General features: G+C 38.0%; 1 protein-coding gene and 1 non-coding gene across 2 annotated transcripts in view; both read left to right on the top strand.

Moving 5' to 3' along the window:
* LOC149424733 (neuroligin-1-like) overlaps positions 1-20,146 on the top strand; it is a 202,426-nt gene that overhangs the window by 85,545 nt on the left and 96,735 nt on the right. The window lies entirely within an intron of this gene.
* LOC149424734 (5S ribosomal RNA) lies at positions 70-188 on the top strand. Its single transcript, XR_016302150.1, has one exon. It is a non-coding gene; the product is annotated as a 5S ribosomal RNA (ribosomal RNA).

Here is a 20,146-nt window from a genome sequence, read left to right as displayed (position 1 = left end):
GGGCTTTTTTATACTAATTTTCATATATTTATTGGCAGGTAGAATAGAAATTAATATTGTTTAGCGTTTGCCAACGACCATACCATGTTGAACACATCGGTTCTCGTCCGATCACCAAAGTTAAGCAACATTGGGCGCGGTCAGTACTTGGATGGGTGACCGCTTGGGAACACCGCGTGCCGTTGGCCCATTTTTTATGGTAATTTTATGTTTTTTTTATTTTTTTATCGTTAACATCATAAACAATCTTATATCATTCTTTAACTTTTCAAGTATGCTACAGGCCTAAAATATTACTTAGTGGATTGATATTATGGTCAACCATTGAAAAAAAAAAAGGCGTTAAAAACAAAAAACATTAAAAGATTCTGCCGATAGATGTCACCCCCGTAATCAATATAATTAAATAGATTAAAAAATATATATTTATATTCTGCCGATAGATGTCACCCCCATAAACTATATAATTTAAAATTAAAAAATATTCTGCCGATAGATGTCACCCCAGTACAAAATATAATTTAAATGACGAAAAAAATAATATGAAAAATAAATAATGTTTAAAATTACAATGGATTAAAAATTTAAAAATTTCAAAGAACAATGACTACAAACAATGAGTTATAAAATTAACATTCAACCAAAAAAAAAAATTAATATGCGATGGCCGAGAATCGAACTCGGATCAACTGCTTGGAATGCAACTACGCTGACCATTACACCACCAACGCCAGTTGTCGAGATTACCTAAAAAACATTTATATCTTACTTCAAAACTTTCACTAGATCAAATGAACTTTAATCGGTCCCGCATTTTCGTTTCGGTCATGAGTTGGTTTTACTCCGGTTCTCGAAATTGCATGACGCGGCTAAAGAAGTTTCACTTCAAAAAGGTTTTTTATTTATCAACATCAGCGCCGCCAGGTCCAAAACTATCCTATATTTCATGCTGGAATACACATTCAAAAAATTTCATTGAAATCGGATGGTGTCGGAGATTGGCGTGTACGAACACAGTGACGGTGATTTTTAAATATTAAGAAAGATAATAATATAATAGTAGGTACCTATAGAATTACGTGTGTAGGTATTGTACTCGTATGTACAGTATGTACACCGAGGAAAGTTGTCGGTGACAGAACTTTGTGGCAGTTCGTCAGTTTGGTCAATTATATTGTTTTTAAACTCATCATCACATAAAAGTAATTAAACTTTAATTATATCGTTATTCCATCGAAGCTTTGTTCAGAAAGCGTATTTAATTTAAATTAAAATTCATTTTTAAAGCACAACGATTTTTTTGGTTTAACAGAAGACGAGAAAAATGAGAAAAAACTGACAGCCCCCAAAAGCAATTAGTTTCAGTAGCTAGGTGGAATTTTAAACATAAAATTGACTGTTAACCTTGATTTAGTTGACACAAGGGACAAAGGAATCTCAGTTTTAATACACATTTGATGACCCTGGGAAGTCTATCGACGAGCGAGCGGTCACGAGGCGTAGAGCAACTAAATTTGTATTAGGGCTATATTTTAACAGTCTACGATACATTGTGTGTACTTGGGTGTTTTAAAATAACATTCAAGAAAACCCTACCAATGTCGTGGAAATAGCAACGATTTGTTTTAACGACTTTAGGTTAAGGGTTTATTATAAGTACTGGTTTTAAAATAACACACAGAGACCGTAAAAAAACGTTGTTACCGCATAATGTTACGAATCCTACATTTAAAGTGAAACATAGAATTGTTGGTTTCCTTTCTTAGTTTCCAGGATTTCTTCCTTGTCCAATCAAGTGCGTTGGATTATGGGGAGAGTTAAACAACAGAAAAGTATACGTATAAGGCTAGGTATCGTTTATGATTTCAACAAAAGTATATGGTTATATTATTCTATATAGTGGTACTAGACAAAACAACCAATGATTTAATAATATTTGGATAGTCTGCCGGTTTCACTTAAACTCAAACGTGCCACGGCCAGTTTTTCATTATATTGCCGTTTACCAAATCTGAGAAACAAAAGCGTAGGCTGAGGTCTACAGAATACCTTTTAGGCGTTGACATATCCGAGGCCTTAGACACATAATGAAAATACCGAGCACTGTAGATGAAAGCAAATAGTCTTAGTAAATAATATGCGAAGGAAACGGTGTAGGTATCTATTAATACTTGCTTAGTCACTTGGTGGTCGTGCGAAATAATAAAAAAAACATTTTTTGGGTTATCGAAAATTCCTTATACATATTTTAGCGTTGAATGCTGTTATGAGGAATTTGGTCAATTTTTAAAATTTCTTCGTATGAGAAATATACCACCTTAGCATAAAAAAATAATCCTACCTTGTTAAATGTAAGGCTGGGGAAACCTTGTAATATTTTACTTAGGGCTATATTTTAACAGTCTACGATACATTGTGTGTACTTGGGTGTTTTAAAATAACATTCAAGAAAACCCTACCAATGTCGTGGAAATAGCAACGATTTGTTTTAACGACTTTAGGTTAAGGGTTTATTATAAGTACTGGTTTTAAAATAACACACAGAGACCGTAAAAAAACGTTGTTACCGCATAATGTTACGAATCCTACATTTAAAGTGAAACATAGAATTGTTGGTTTCCTTTCTTAGTTTCCAGGATTTCTTCCTTGTCCAATCAAGTGCGTTGGATTATGGGGAGAGTTAAACAACAGAAAAGTATACGTATGCATATTGATGAAACGAGGAGAGTATGTCAAGAGAACGTTGTGGTATTCCATCATCTCTGTATACTCTTGCAGTGTAATAGCGGGTTTTGTGGTAGTGAGGTAAAAAATATAATATTCAATTTTTCCGTAGCAAAATATTATATCCGCCTGTTGTGAGAAAAAACATTCATTACGAAATGAAAATGAAAAAAAGTCATGTAAATGTTAATGTGTTTTCGCAGTTTTTGTACGAAAAAAAGAACCACGCCTTGTTTGCTCTTTGTGTCAAATTATTAATGAGATAATCTACGGTTTTCCCCAGCAGCTTTCATATATTAATTTGGCATTTTTCATTACGTTTATGGGTCCCAGCAGTATCTGGGTTTTGTGATGTTGAGTGCCAAGTTTGATAAACCTTACGACCTTTAAGTGATGTTACGAAAATTGATAGATATGTTTGTATCTTCAGGAAAAACATAAAGTGTTTATTCGTTCGTTGAAAGTACAGATGTTCTGCCAGAAATAGTGATCAATCGTATTCTGTCAAAGCATTTTTCATACATTATTATGTATGAGGAACAGCATATTATTTGTGGACTAATTTTTTAAGAAGGAGCTTTTTAATTTTTTTGAATATGGCAGTATAAAAATAAAGATTTGAGCTGGTGAGACTATGGCAATACCATTAACCATTTGGTGTAAAACTTTGAAAGGTATTTTTTAATGAAAAACTAATGTTTATAAGACAAGGTTTTTGATGCGTATCACAAAGAATAACAAATTATTATAAGCAATAATTTATTGCCTAAAATATCCATACAAATTGAAAATATCTCCCGGGCTACTTGTATTTTTACTAGGGAGATATTTTCAAATTGTATGGATATTTGAGTCGACTAATTATTGCTTATAATAATTTGTTATAATTTGAAAGGTGACTACTGTCGCCCTCTGTGATGTAAATCTTATGTTATTAGGTTTGGAACTTGACTGCTGTACAGAATGAGGCTGAAGTAATGACCTAGTTTTGAGGAGGTATAAAAAAACTAATCAACTTAGAGTCTTTTTTATTATGATCTGTATATAATCCTATTTTTTCATTAAGTTTTGAATACCAATTCAGAAAGATGGCGGTCTTCGCCAGCAATACACTGATGTATTCTAATGAGTCTTTATCTGAGATTTTGGGATGCTTTTCTGCACATTTCAAGGGGTATGGGATGTTTCTTCTATAATTCGGGTCTTCAGCTCTTCTAAAGTGTGGGGCGGTGTTTGAAAGCTTTCACCTTAAAATAACAATAAATAACGCTACAGAAAAAAGTCCCATTTGCTTTAATCTAAAAGTCTTAAATATCAAAATAATAAAGTCGAGCAGTGAACATTTGACTCAATTCGACAATATAAATCCGAGCTGTGTGTGTTGTAGCCCCATCTTGTTGGAACCACAGATCTCCCAGATTAGTTTCGCCATTCAATTGTTGCTGTAAGAGCTTTTTCACACCTCCAACCGGGCCTTTACTTCTGCTCATCTCTATTTTTCATTGGTTATTGATAGAGCAGTTTGTTTATGATAAGGAAGGGTACTTCAGGGAATGACTGTAAATTATTGTAACTGTATTGGTTTGATCTGATTGGCTTTTTTATAAATACGGTGAGCTCTCTTAAACTCCCCTCTTCTAGTTTGTATGCGAAACAAAGCAGTTCTTTCAAAGGGGGGGCCGAACCGTCCTTGATGGATCTGGTTAGAGATTAAAAAGTGCAATTCGTCATGTAATTTGTTCCATTGTAAATAAACGCAGGCGAATATTTTTAAACTAGAGTGTGTTTTTAACTGACCTGAAATCTTAACAGCTAATCTTTTTTGCAGTTAAAATAAAACGAGGGAAATTTTTGTAATAATAAATTGTAATTCAACATATTCTATGCAAAATGCCTGGTTTGAATTTAGCCCGATGATTTTTTATGTAGTTTCATAGGTGATTAATGAGCTAAAATCAAGTTTTACGTTTGGAAATGACAGTATAAGTGCAATGGTCTACAAACCAAATGCTTCTGAACAAGTTTTACCTATTCCGCACACTGTAAATGTCAGCTTTGAGATTGGCTTGTTTCCTAATCACTGCAAAAATGTCAAAGTAATAAATTTATTTAAAGGAGGGTATAGTCTAAATGGTAAAATATATCGACTTATCTCCTTGCTTAACAACTCACAAAAAATAAATAAAAATTAGGTTGATATTACATATAATTCCGAAAGAACATGAGAATCAACGATGCAGCATTAAAATGATCGCCAAAGTAGTACAAGTTCTAGCTGTTGGCAATAATGCAATGGCTGTCTTTATAGTCTTATCTAAGACATTTGATACAGTATCCTATGGTTTACTCTTAAACAACTCAGGTTAGTGGGTGTTTTTAATAAAGCTTAAGATTGTTTCAGAACTTATCTTGGAAATAGAATACATAGATAAATGATTAATGATCACACTAGTTCAAATAAATCAATTGTGTATGTTGTTCCTCAGGTTTCTTCATTTTAGTTCCAATTTTATTTTTATTAATATTACCGTTTGTAAACTGCCATTTTCTGGTATTTCAATTGTATTTTCAGATGACACTGTTTCGGTGTTTGATGATGATATAAGATGGTTTGGTTGAAATTCATGCTAAGTGCGAGGCAAGATAAAGGACAGTCAAACATTGACTTGATCAAAACCTGTCAACGTTAAACTTGGACAAAAGTAAATATATTGCTATAAGCATTTTCTCGAAATCAACCATCAACCATCTTTGGACCGTTCCTTAAAAATATATAGTTGTGCGCAAAAGTGTAATTTTCAACATTTGGAAAGAGTATTTCGACAATTTTAAATATCTTTGCTGAATTAGTATCACATTACTATATTAATAAATAAAATAAGAAAGCTAGCCTACATCTTCAAGACTGTAAGAATAATATCGAGCGAAGTTATACTAAAAACTGTAAATTATGTTGTGGTTCAAAATGAGTTCATATAATGTTGTCTGTTGGGATTCTTCAGAAGAAGACTTCGCTTAGGCCTTTAAATATTGCACAAAAACTAATTTAAAAAATGAACTATATAAAAGTTCTTTTCATTCATCAAAGTTATAAAATAATAAAATTAGAATGTTTACAGTAAGGTACATAAACAATCTTTTCAACAAGCCTTCCATTGATATGTTTGGTGTAACCAGTGACCAGCTCAGACACATAGTCTCCATCGAAGCCAGAGTAAAATTTGCCTTACAAAAGCTAGGTGTACTGTACAGGGCCCGCAGAAACTTTAATAGTACATAACTGCTGACCCGTACACGTCCTAAGTGTGCCCCAATGTTGAATTTGGCAGTCATGAGCCCAAAAATACCGGAAAAAAACTTGATTCTGTGCAGAAACGGGCAGTCCGTTTGATAGATTCCGCAATATTAACAAGCGGATTGCATTCTTTAGAGCACGGGCATTAGGTACGTATGCTGTCCTTGTTTTACCGGTATTACAATGGAAGATGCTCTGAAAAACTAGCGTCATTGATCCCTTCAGCACCAGTGCATAATCTGAAAATACGCCAAATATGTGAACATGGTTAACATTTGTCACATGAGAGCGGGTCACTTCTACGATTCGTTCTTCATTTCAACAGTTCGGCTGTGAAACGATTTTCCGGCCTCCGTGTTTCCTCCCTCCTACAATATGGTTCTCTTTAAGACCCATGTTCACTCCTTCCACTCCTCAAAAAGACCCTCCATACAGGATCTCCAGAGATGACATAGGCCCTGAGTGAAATCATTTTCCTCATGGCTTCCTTTGTGGAGTTAATGTAAATAAATAAAAAAAAGTTGTGATTTTGGATTATTTGTCGCTGTTGCCGCTCGCGTCATAAATTAGTTGGGAAACCGTATATTCGTTTTTATCCATAATTTATCATCGAATGCTTTAATAAATTTGTATTACTATTAACTTATTTCCATTCGCTATATATTACCATTCGGCCTCCGTGGTCGAGGGTTAAGGCTCTCGACTAGCAATCCGGAGATCGCGGGTTCAAATCAACGTTTTGTGACCAGATCTGAGTTGCCAGGTATTTCCGCGCCTTGTTTTCCCTCGTCTCTTTCCCCTCCCCACAGAGGCTGATTGGTGAGACCTTTTGACCACTCCAACTGGTCTCTCTACCCATCGCCTTACGCCACATTTTACTATTTCTTAAACCAATAAACGAATTAGTAAATAAATGTAGGACCTGACTAATAAGATCTGGCTACTGAAAACCTACAACCAATTTAAGCAACCTTTTCGCTAGTTATAGTAATACTGAAGGTGTCTTCTACTACTTCTACTGTAACGAGAGATAGATTGTAGTATGAATTTATTAATCTTTAATCATTGTATTAGAAAAAAACAAATAGTAAATGCGGAGATCGAACCCGAGATCTTAGTGAAGGAATACACGATAACTCAACACATTGACAATTCAACACGTGATGAGATACGAGTATAAAGTCATTAAAGGTGAAAAAAACTAATATGAAAACCTAACCTAAACTAGTTTTTGTTTTATCACTTTCGTGACTTTATATCACTTTTCAAATGTAATTGAAATTGATTTTTTATGAGTTATCCCGTCACTTTATTGAAGTATTATTGCTCTGAGAAAGAAGTCCGTCGTGTACTCCGTTTGAAAGCTTTTGCTTCGTTATAAAAACGTAAACTCCCTCATCAGGATGTTTTTATTAATAAACGGGTCGTTTGACATAAACACCCTTCAATACATGGTGGATGTAAGTCCCATATAATTGGCGTATTCTGGCATAATGAATAAACATGAAAAGTCCTTTTCACGTCCTGGCGAGAGTGCTCATTATCCTTAACGCGTAGTCATGTAGGTATGTGGTAAGTGGTTAACGAGGGAACGGAATGGAAGAGAAAGATGCTTCAACAGAAGTATTGTAGGTACAAGTGTATTTTGTTGGTAGTTAAAGTTACCACAGTTCTTCTGACGGATCTAGCTTATCTGTACTATAATTCTATCTTGTATTTTTGTTTGCCTCACCAAAAACACACGTCGACTTTTTCAATTTACGATGACGTTTCTTCTAAGAGCTCTCATTCAAAGTTTCCTTTTAAAACGACAACTCCATATTACACGGTAATTAAACAATGGTTTTAATTTTCACTGTTACAAGGTTATTAAACAATTGTTTTATTTTTAACCATTACAAAGTAATTTAACGATTGTTTTATTTTTAACTGTTACAAGGTAATTATAAAATTATTTAATTTTTAATTGTTACAATGTAATTAAACAATTGTTTTATTTTAACTATTACAAGGTTATCAAACAATTATTTTATTTTTAACTGTTCCAAGGTAATTAAACAATTGTTTTATTTTTAATTGATTAATAATTTTAATAGTTTTAAAGACATGCAAGTCGGTATATCCATTACTTATTGAAAATTTTATAAAAATAAATGTTTAATTACGTCGTATAATGATAGATAACTCTTGAAAGAAATGACGAATTGAAAAAAGTTGAATCACGTTAAAATAATGTGTTTGGTTGCTTGTGTAGGCAAATGCTTACGTTACGAGTAGAATGATGTGTTTGTTTGCTTGTGTAGGCAAATGCTTACGTTACGAGTAAAATAATGTGTTTGTTTGCTTGTGTAGGCAAATGCTTACGTTACGAGTAAAATAATGTGTTTGTTTGCTTGTGTAGGCAAATGCTTACGTTACGAGTAAAATAATGTGTTTGTTTGCTTGTGTAGGCAAATGCTTACGTTACGAGTAAAATATCGATGAAAAAGGCGTCATTGTGACGGAAAATGTTTTTTTCAAGATCAATATTAATTCGTGATGTCACGAGAGAATCATCAAAAATGCTGGCAGACGAAAATAATTCAACAAAAAAACTTTTCCAAGGGTTGAGCAATACGTTTGCTTGTTTTGAAACACGTGCAATGCCGGGAACAGGAGTGAGTGTCTTAATAGACGCATCATCTCACTAACAATCGCCTAGCGTTTCATGTTTTTGCTTATGTGCCGGGGTCGCGGGAAGGTTAACGACGAACAATACTTAAAGTAAACGTAAGAGATACATCTTATCTCCGTTTATCCGGTTATCCGGTTATCCGGGTCACGGTTTAACAAACTACTTCAGTTTTAGATTAAAGCTGTTACCCGAGCCATTAACGCCCCTTAATTTGAAAATCAATCTAAATTGTCAGATTCTATCGTTTCCGAGTAAATTTATAAGGTACTTTATGGTAATGTTATGGTCGATTTTAAAGCCGCACTTTCTCGCTATTTCTAACTTATTTTATCTCCACTGGGGGATTTAATTTTATTTTGCCCTTATGTGTTATTATTTATGATGGTAGCTATAAAATTAAATGCTACTTTTCAAATGTAAAATCTGTTATATATTTGTTCCTTAACTCTTGATATTACGATGCTTCTACGTGAAAACAGAAGACTTATATGGCATTAAAATTAAATATTACATTTCTCTCTTCTGGTTCTCGCTAGAGATGGTCGTTACTCCTGTTCCTTTACTATCACTAGAACCGTGGATATTATTTATTTTCATTTCAGATATCAACAAGAACAGTCGCTTATCTTGTACTTTCTATATTTAATAAGATGACATTATGTAAAAAAGCGATTCAACTTGCAACACTGAAATAAAAAAAAACTACGTTTTTTTTAAATTTTAAAATGAAGGTGTTTTTATATTGAAATTTTTTATAGTATCCATTGATTGTATGCATGTAATTGTATAAATATGCCTATGAGTGTGTTTTAGTATGTTGTGTGCCTTTGAGTGTATGTGTGCTACATCAAATGACCCCCGATGCCATCGGCTAACTGAACAACCTCAGTATCCCACTATGACCACCACCAGCTCTTCATTTCTATAGAAACAGAAGGTAGTAAGTGCGAAAAGGCAAAAAGGTTATTCAGGTTTCTTTTTGTTCTTTTTTCTTGTTATATTTCATTTGTATAAACATCTGCGTGCTTTACAGTTTCCCAGAACTTCCAAAAAATGTTCTGGTAAAATAGTGCTATTATTCTAACCCTAATTTTAAGGAAGAAATCAATTAGTCCATTAAACCAAACAAACGATCTGTTTTACTGGTATCCATTTTCCTGTATAACACGCGACATTAGACTGCGGTGAAGTTGAAGCCGACATTTGGTCCATATTCCTCGGGCGGCTTCCGCCGGCTACGCGCAATACAGGACTAAAAGCTCGTGTCTCGTGTCCCGCCCTATCGGGCCCATCGCCGCCCATCGCCGCCCCCCGCCCCCATCGGCCGCCCATTAAGGCAGAATTGCAGGCTCTTAGAGTAAATCCGTGTTGAGCTAGAGACTGTCTCAGAGGTTACTTTCGAGGAGGATTCTCGAGGCGATTTATCCCAGCTACTTGATGCCAAGCGGCGGTTGTTCTCGGGTGGGGATACCACCCGAGCTTTAAAGGCCGGTTACCTGACCCCACAACACATTCCTAACATCTAGGTTTATACATATAGCATAAAGTTAGAACCCTTTGAGGACATTTTAAATTAATCTGATGATCGAAAACCGTCGAGAGCCCCGTATGAGCACGTAACGTGAAGCGTTTTCTGTGGAAATCGCTGCGAAACGATTTTTGTGTATACTGTAAATAAATTGTTAGCGGATAAGGCAATCATGTGAACCATATTGAATTTTTACATAATTGGTACAGGAAAATGGTAAGGCCCGTGTAATACACTCCAAAATTATTCTTATCATATTTGACAGGGTTAAAAAAGTATAAAAATATAAAAATTCGATGCGTGAAAATTATTTTTAACACGCACAGAAGGCATAACGGAAATTTCATAGGTTTTTTATCCATTTTATCGTTCCTACATTTAAGCGGCTCACAATCGCCTACCATTTTAAAAAAGGTTTTACAAATTATGTACGGAACGGTGGAAGGACTGGGCCTGCTTAAAGCAATCTATAATAAAAGGAAAGGGAATTTGTATAATGAACCATAAAATCTAATGTAGATCATTATTTCTAATGATTAAAGGAGACTTTGAGCGGAATTGAATCAAACAATGGAGGAAAATTAATCACATATTATGAAATTTATCCGATCCCCATCATCGTTAATAATGGTCGCACATTAATAATGCCACCCCGACCACTGCTTTCGTCCCTTATTTGTTAGTGAACTTTTCCAAGTATGTCACTTAATATCAAACTAAAACTTGTTTAATCGCCAACTTATATGTGAGGGCACGCGGCTATCCGCATCGCCCATCCCACCTCCTTCAGCGGCCACAGCCTTCTGGAGCTCCGAGCCCGCTTAAGAAATATTCCCTTTTTATGTTACTTTTATCTCTTATTTCGGCTTATCTCGAATAGGTACAACTTACTTTGGAGAAATCATAAATACGTTTTACCCGGTTAGTTTACGAGAAGAAAGAAATACGCAGAAATACGGAGAGACATATTTTTTAGTCTTTTTTTTAGACACCACTTTTGTACCGAGAAATAAGTGACACTTTGTGTTGAAATGGGAAAGAGGGACATTAACTGATTAGGTATACAATTAACATTAACAGGCTGACGGCAGTAAAAACCAAAAGAAATAGCGTGAAATGTTTCCGATGACCTCCCATTTTAATATTATATAATATATTGCTCTGAAACAGTTATTTTGTAATTATTATTTTTTGGTAAACTAATGTTTAAAACAAGATTTTTTATGCAAAGCACAAAGGGTAACAATCATTTTACAAGCAATAATTATTCGCCTGAAACACTCATTCTTATTGAAAAATTTCCTGATAAAAGATACATGACGCCAACGGGACTCGAACCCGTGTCCCTTATATAAAATAAAGTTGGTTGTTTTCAGGTGAAAAAAATGTAAAAAGCAGTAAGTGTTGAATGAAACACTAGTATATTTTGAATTATTTCGCGGATAAGAGATAAGCCGCCATAGCTCAGTGGTCAGAGCTATCGACCGGAAATCGAAGGGACACGGGTTCGAGTCCCGTTGGCGTCATGTATCTTTTATCAGGAAATTTTTCAATGTGGATGAGTGGTTCGGGCGGATAATTATTGCTTGTAAAATAATTGTTATTTTTTAATTTAAAATTTGTTTTTGAACTAAAAATGACTGATTTGTCAGTTTTCGCTGTCATGAAAATGCAAGCAGTTAGCTAGCAACTTATTCAGGAAATTAAAATTATCGCTCTTGTTGTAAAATAAATATTTTTACAGGACTTATTTGTCTGTATAAATAAAACTGTAAATAATAAGCACCGGCACACATCAGCACTTGACCTGTGAAATGATTTAAGTAAAACACCGTGAGATGTTATGTCCACATCAACATAAAATTAAAGACGATTCAAATCAAAAATCACATTTTAATTACATGTATTGTACTGGTACCTATACATAAGTAGTGTGCCAACTGCCACACGCAACGGTTGTGTCCGCCGCGCTGTTCGCAATGCCACCGGCACTTTATTGTTACCGTGCGTGTAAGTAGTGCAGTGAGTGAAGCTGATACCAAATTAAGTGGGCCTCCAACTACAAAACTATGCCTTTATTTAAGGGGCCGAAGACCGATAAGTCTCCCGGCCAAGGGGAATCGATAAATATCGGGGAGAAATTAAAAATATTGTCCCTGAATATTGAGGGAATTTTTCGATCAAAAAAAAAACTGGGATACATAACATATAAAGGCGTGTAGCTTATAGGTACTTCCTATTTCTGACAGCCAACCCAATTCACAAGAAGTAGTATCTGTATTTCAATACTACTGTCTTTTAATACACAAATAGAAACGGAGGCAATCGGAATGCTTTCAGTGATGATTTCAAATTGGAGCACGTGGTGCATCTGTTAATTGGATCAGCGCGCCATACGATACAGCAGATGGCCAGTAGTAAGTGGCCAGCAGCGATGGCCAGCAGTCGGTAGCCAGTACTGATTGCCCAGCCTTCGGTGGCCGTCAGTCGGTAGCTAGCAGGAATTGGCCAGCTTTAGGTGGCCATCAGTCGGTAGCCATCAGGAATTGGCCAGCCTTAGGTGGCCAGCATCAGTGGCCAGTTCAGTCGGTGGCCAGCAGTCGGTAGCCAGCAGGACGTCCGTCTGGCATGACTGTTGGATTGACGGCAGTAAGTAGCTCGTCGCACGTAGTAAAGCAGCGGACGGTCTGATTTAGTTGTGAATGTGGCCGTTTGAAGAAAATGCAGCTTTCAGTTGAGAATCAGGAACGATAAGCGAAGTTTTAAAAAAGATCGCGTTTGGAGGTATTAGTAAATATTGAATAGTGTAAATATTTTTTTAGTTATTTATTTTATAGTGCTTCTGCAGGATCGTTACTTCGTGTTCGCGTGAGGTCATCGTCATCTCGCAAAAAAATGTTGCTTACAGTTTTCACCGCAGGTGTTCATTTAGTAAATAAACCACTCACTAGATCGAGATCTTTGGGTTTTTGTATGAAAAAAATTGGTCCTAAAAAAACATTGATATGCAAATATAAAGACGGTAAAATTCTCATTCGGAGCCTATTTATTATAATATACACCATTGAAAAACTCTGAAAGTTTATTCCATAGACTTTCAGAGTTTTTCATTAGTGGATATAGTTAGGCAATGTAACATATCGTTGAAACATCCTCCGCAACTAGCTCAGAATAATACTGAAATACATTGTTGCATACTTACCTTCTCAGTCGCATGTTCTGCCTTCTCACCAATTTCGGTCTCTTTTTTTTTTTTTTTTTTTTTTTTTTTTTATATTTACTCCACACAGGAGGCCCTGAAGAAAATAATTTCTCTCGGGGCCTATGTAATCTTTGGGGATGCTGTGTGGAGGGTCTTTTTTTGGAGAGGAAGGAGTGAACATGGATCTTGAAGAGTCCCATGTTGTAGGAGGGAGGAAACACAGAGGCACGCAGTTCGTTCCACAGCCGAGCTGTTGAACTTAAGAACGAATCGTAGAAGCGACCCGTTCTCATGTGAAAAGTGTCAACTGTGTACAAATGTTGAGCGCGCAATTGGCGTGTATCCCGACTACGCACCGGTGCCAAAGGGATCAATGACGCTAGTTCCTCAGAGCATCTTCCATTGTAATACCGATAGAACAAGGACAGCATACCTACCTGACGCCTGTGCTCTAAAGATTGCAGTCCGTTTGTTAAGATTGGGGAATCTATCAAACGGACCGCCCGTTTCTGCACAGAGTCAAGGGTTTTTTCAGGTATTTTGGGGCTCCAGACCAGAGATGGCTGCCAAATTCGACAGTAGGGCGCACTTGCGATTTGTACAGGGTGAGCAGTTGTGTACTATTAAAGTATCTGCGGGCCCTGTACAGTACGCCCAGCTTCTGAGAGGCCAACTTTACTCTGGCTTCGATGGAGCCCCCGTACCTGAGTTGGTCACTTATAGTTACACCAAGCATATCAATGGAAGGCCTGTTCGGAAGATTGCTTCCGTTGAAGGAGACTAGATTATCATTTGGATCCCTTTTAGACGTAATCAGACAGGATTGGGTCTTTGAAACATTCAATTCGACGAGATTATTTTTACCCCAGGAGGAAATACTCTCGAGATAACCGTCCATTCTCTGCTTCAAAGCCCTCCGAGCCGTTGGAGTTTGTGTGCCTTTTGGGGGCTTGTCAAACAAAAAGCTATCATAAACTGTACTGTCATCCGCGTAACAATGAATCGGTGCACATGTCAAAAGGTCATTGATGTGCAAAAAAACAAAGTCGGAGACAGAACCGATCCCTGTGGGACGCCAGCATTTATGAAGTGCGAGGAAGAGGTGAAACCGTCAGCAACCGCCTGAATCGACCTATCCCTTAAAAAGTCAGCAATCCACGTACACAGGGATGCGGGAAGTCCGTAAGAATGCAATTTGTTGACAAGTCCTCGGTGCCAGACCCGGTCAAAGGCCTTGGATATGTCTAGTGCGACCGTTTGGGTCTCACCGTGACGTTCCAGGCACCGCCCCCAAACATGCGTCACAAACGCGAGAAGATCACCGCACGAGCGGTTCCGCCGGAATCCGTATTGACGGTCGTTGATAATTTTGTTCTTCTCGAGGTATGTGAGCAGTTTGTCGTTGATCACACGTTCCATCACTTTGGACAGAACTGATGTGATCGCTATGGGGCGGTAGTTGGCCGGGTTGGAGCGGTCACCTTTTTTGGGAATAGGGTGAATTACCGCTTTTTTCCAACCAGAAGGCACAGTGCCATACTTCAGGGACATTTTGAAGAGCTTTGTCAAAACTGGAACTATTTCCGCAGCACACCTCTGCAATACCAGGGCAGGTATTCCATCAAGTCCACTAGCTTTGTTAACATCGAGCCCCCGTATGACGTGGAGTACATCCCGATGCCGGATCCTCAGCTTTTTCATATAGAAGCCGCAGTGAGGAACCGACGGCGGAACAGCACCCCCGTCGTCGAGGGTCGAGTTTTCCGCAAACATTTTCCCTAATAAGTTAGCCTTTTCGGTGGCGGTGTTTGCTAGTGAGCCGTCAGGTCTGGTAAGAGGTGGCAAACTGGGTTTGCAAAAATTTCGACCTATTGAGCCCGCAAGCGACCAGAATGCTCTGCTGCCATGCGGGCAGGCAGCCAGCTTTTTGCTGATCTGCAGGTCGTGTTCGAATTTTGACCTATTGATGATTCTCCTGCATTCCTTTGCCGATTTGTTGTATGCTGATCTGCTTTCGGGCGTTCGAGATGTGTTGTAGGCTCGGTAAGCCGCGTTTTTTCGTCGGACTGCTTCGGAGCATTGTCGACTGAACCACGGCTTTGAGCCCACACCAGTTTCTTTAGTAGTTGATTGTATGAAGCCATCCATCGCCGATTTGATGACTTCACCAATCTCCTGGGCACATCTTGAAGGGTCCGAAGTCCAAAAACAAACAGCTGACCACGGAAAAGCGTTGAAATGGGCCCGCATACCGAACCAATCTGCTGACCTATAGTGCCACACTTTTCTCCTCAGCCTCTCATTGGTTGGTCTGAGGCTAACGGGGATTGATGTCGTCACTAGGCAGTGGTCAGATGATCCCAGAGGCGCTGTGACGTCAATCTTACAACCGTGTGGCACAGTAGTTAAGAATAGGTCTAACAGATTGGAGCGGTGAGTCTGGACATCAGGAACCCTTGTAGGCTCCTGAACCAATTGCTCTAATCCGTAGCAAATGGCAAAGGATTCCGCCTGTCGGCCAGCCGAGTCCGTTGGGCCTGAGAACTTCAACCATGGTTCGTTATGAACGTTGAAGTCCCCCAGAACAACAAACTCGGCCGAAGGGTAGCGGGGCAAGAGATCATCAATAGTATCGCTCAAATGTTTGAAGAGCTCGGAAGTGTCTGATTCGCTATGGTTCGGTGAACGGTATAGACATGCGTAGAATCTTGCCGTACTGGCAAAATTGACGCGCACCCACATTACGTCGAATCTGGAGTTTTCCAGACTCAATAGTCGCACACAGTTGACGTCAGCTCGACTATAGAGGCAGACTCCTCCTTTCAGTCGGAATTTGCTTGCGAGGGTAAAGCCCGGGCAGTCCAGATAGGAGGAGTCTTGCGGCTCGGCTATCTGAGTTTCGGATAGGAAAAGAAGGTTGGGACGTTGGGACAAAAGATGGTGATGGACGGAATTTAAATTTGTGTGCAGGCCGCGAATTTTGGCAAAATTTACCAACAGTTTTGGCCCGCATCGGGGACGCCTGCTACTCGCCGCTGTAACGATGTTAAAATTGTTGTGTTGTATGTTCATGAATTTTATTTTTATTTTTATAAGGGTAGGAGGTGAAAGGAAAGGTCTGGAAAGGAAAGGTATGAGGGGTGGGTAGGAATCTGGGGTTCGGGCTGTCCAGGAGTGATGAGCGTTTGGTCCCACCCCACCCACTGCGGTGCTAGGCGATAGGCTAGGAAAATCCGGCTGGAGAGGGCATCCAATGCGCCCCAAACGCTGCTGCTGGGTCCCCTCCGGTCACGAACCGGCACAACAGCAGTGGCGGGGTTTTTTCACTCGCTGATGGGGCAGCCCACCCTTAGTCGTGAGCCTGAGGGTCGGGCCCCTGTACTATCGAGCGGCCCGGACAGCGGTAACCGGTTGTAAAGGGTCTCCCTCAACCAGCATCTCCCAACCGGCCCGCCACGCAGAAGGTGGGCCGACGCACCCGCCACCAAGGCCTGGGCAAACCTTAACCCATGAACCCAGGCACCCCTGCTAAATCACCAAACGTAGCGAACCACTTGGGGTGACCTGTGGCAGAGGTGTTGGTAATCCAATAAATGGTTCCCAGGGCGGCGGTACCCATTCCCGCCTACCACATTGAAATAACCAATTCTTACCTACCAATTCTTTGTGCCTAGGGACGTGAATTTAATTAATAACATCTATTAATTATGAGTATCGATTTTAATTGGGTTTCTCCTTTTTTAATACTAAGTTTAAATTATAATTAGATCTATTTACTTCTATAACTTAACTAGTTGTCATATGGTTCGGGTTGCTTTGCCACTATTCACATCGTCATTGTTCACTGTAACTACACTATTGTCACTCAGTTGGTTCGGCGCGTTGGCCTTAGTAAGGCCGAAGTCCAGCTTCTTCTGAATGGCAGCTTCTGCAGTTCTGCATCTCAGGCCCTCCCAGCTGCGTCTTGTCACCGCACTTTCTTGGTCTCACGCCCATCATTACGTCGCCGGGCGGAGAATAACATATCTTGCCAATCAATTTCTCCAACTCGTCTGTAACTTCTCCATCCACCGCCCAGCATCACACCGCTGGGTGGGGAACTCGTACTTCACCACCACCACCACTCCTGTCTCGGTCTCCTCTCTCTTCTGCATCGGTCTTGACTGTGTTCCTTAATGAGCTCGTAGGACCTGTCGCTCTACCCTGCACTTCTCATTTCTATCCTTACAACCCACGTCTGTCAAAACTTTCTTTGTCTTTGTGCGCATACTGCGGGAACACACTCAGTTTATAATTCAAATTAATTTGTGAAGAAATTTGATTTTTGTTGTTTGTTTTTGGGGTGTTATGCCGTGTTGCGCTAACTCCTTCTTTAGCCGACGTTTTGGACAGCGTTGGAGTGTGGATGATGGACACAGCAACGCTGTCCGAAACGTCGGCTAAAGAAGGAGTTAGCGCAACACGGCATAACACCCCAAAAACAAACAACAAAAATGCTTTTGGCCGTGAGAATCTAAAAACTTACCAGAAATTTGATTCATCACAGCAATCATATGACGTCACAATATTTCGGTTCTAATTTTCGATTGGAGTTATCCCTTGAATGAGACTGACCACGATCAAATCACTAATAAGTCACTGCTACTATTGCATAGACAAAAATACCTACAGGGAACAGATACTAAATTTTGGTCAGTTTTCATGTAGCAAAACTTCACAGACTGACTTGGTCAATATGCAACTTTCCATTTTGTGGGGTATTTTGGGACTTGATCAATTTTTCCAGTAGAATATAAGGAACTATAACTTAGTAAATAAATCTCAAAATTATAAAAATTAAAATAACTACATTTCCTTTTATGATCACGATATAAAGGCATGTCGATAGTTTGTTTCGTTAACCTTTCAGGCCAATGGTATATTGCCCGTGGTATTAATTAAAAGTGCTGTCAAAAAGTTGGAGATTTTGTGTGTATTCCACTCCTCAATAAAATCAAAATAATGGGATTATGCAGATCCGAAAAATAAAAACTGTTTTGAAAGGTGATGAAATACGCAAATAGTATTATAAGAAATAAACGTATTATTATTAAAATATCATATTTTATAAATAAAACTTCAAAAAATAAAAAGAAAACAAACGTTTTTTTTCATATAAAAATTGAACTATAGTGAAAAAAACCCATATTTTATTTGAAAAAATCATCTAAAATATTACTGCTAACTCTGTTTGTTGTTTTATATAACTAATAAAAAAAATAGTTACTAAAAAGTTTCATAAATTTTTTTCAAATTGAGGTCAGAACCTTTGTTATTTTAATTATTCCGTGGTTAATTTTCATGTTCGTATATAAAGTTCAGTGTTTTGTTTCTTTCTAATACCGTTTAGTTCATATTTCTAACTATGACGGTAAGGGAGACGTAACGATTTCCGTGAGCTGTTCCGAAGAGCGAACAAGTTGACTCTATGGGTTTTAAACCGAGTTTAAGTTGGCCTGAAAAGTTAAGGGTTAAGTTAAAATTTTCTTTTAAAAAATTTTTAGAAGGTTTCTATGTTAAAACATTAATTTCACGTCGTCATCATTCTGCTTTCAAGCAATAATATATAAATCTATAATATGTTTTTACTAAATTCTTAGGAAATATGTGGGTACCTACCTTCCCAGTGAAAAATATCGAGTCTCATTTTGAAATTTGTAAAAAAAATAGATGTGAAAATAAATCACAATTATGATATTTAAATGTAGATTCAAGTTACGTGCGGCTTTAGAAATGGTAATGAATAAATGAATATCTTTCGCAATCACAATTATAAAATGTTTTTCAGAGGTTTCTTTGTTCTTTTCCAATGAAAAATAATGAAACCGGTAGAATAATAATTATATTTTTTTACAGAAATTGCCATTCAAATATTTCACGACCCCGAGGTAGGGTATTCCAATGAATATATTTCTACGCAAACCAAATTAATTTTATTAATTGTTTATTATTTCACCATTAGGTAGGAATTGGAGTGGTCTGAACGTTTTTAAGATATAGAGGTATGAAGTTAATAATATCAACTCGGAAAGATCTTGTTTTATTCACTAAAAATCTTAAACCATTTAAGATTTTATATAGCGTGGGGAGGATGTTGTCTCTGTTGTCCAGGGCTGTCGGCAGGCGGCCATGAGGCTAGCCGCTACAAGGAGAAAATTTACTGATATTAAATATTGCAAATTTATTAAGAATCTTATCAAATTGTTCATCATACGGTTAAAAACGATATTATATGCATTTAAGGAATGTATCGAACGCATTACGCAATGCTAGCCAAAGGCCGCAAAGCAGTTTTCTGACCTGGGAAGGATAAGAAAGCTAGTATTTACATCGTATTCCCTCCCCAGCCGGCGAGAACTGAGCACAACGCGTGCTCGGACACAGTATTTACATCGTATCCCCTCCCCGGATCAGAGAGCTTGAGAGCACTGGGCACAATGCAGGCCGCGGAAACAGTATTTACTTTGCATCCCCTCTCCTTTGCCCAGGAAAAGCCAGGCCAAACACTGAACGGCGACCGTCAGCCAATCACCGCAATGCTTTGCGGTGATTGTTAAAGCTAGAAATATTTCTCTGTTCATATATAATTGGGCAAATTAATGTTAGATTTGCGTGAATCTCTCCACAGTAATGCTAAATAAAAATATACAGGTTGAAAGGCTGGACTCGCGTCTATGGTGTAAA

This window comes from Hesperophylax consimilis, chromosome 4, assembly GCF_061612785.1.
Source record: "Hesperophylax consimilis isolate HC1 chromosome 4, BYU_Hcon_1.0, whole genome shotgun sequence".
Taxonomy (NCBI): domain Eukaryota; kingdom Metazoa; phylum Arthropoda; class Insecta; order Trichoptera; family Limnephilidae; genus Hesperophylax; species Hesperophylax consimilis.
Note: the sequence above shows the minus strand (reverse complement) of the source record. Positions and strands in the feature narration are given on the sequence as shown.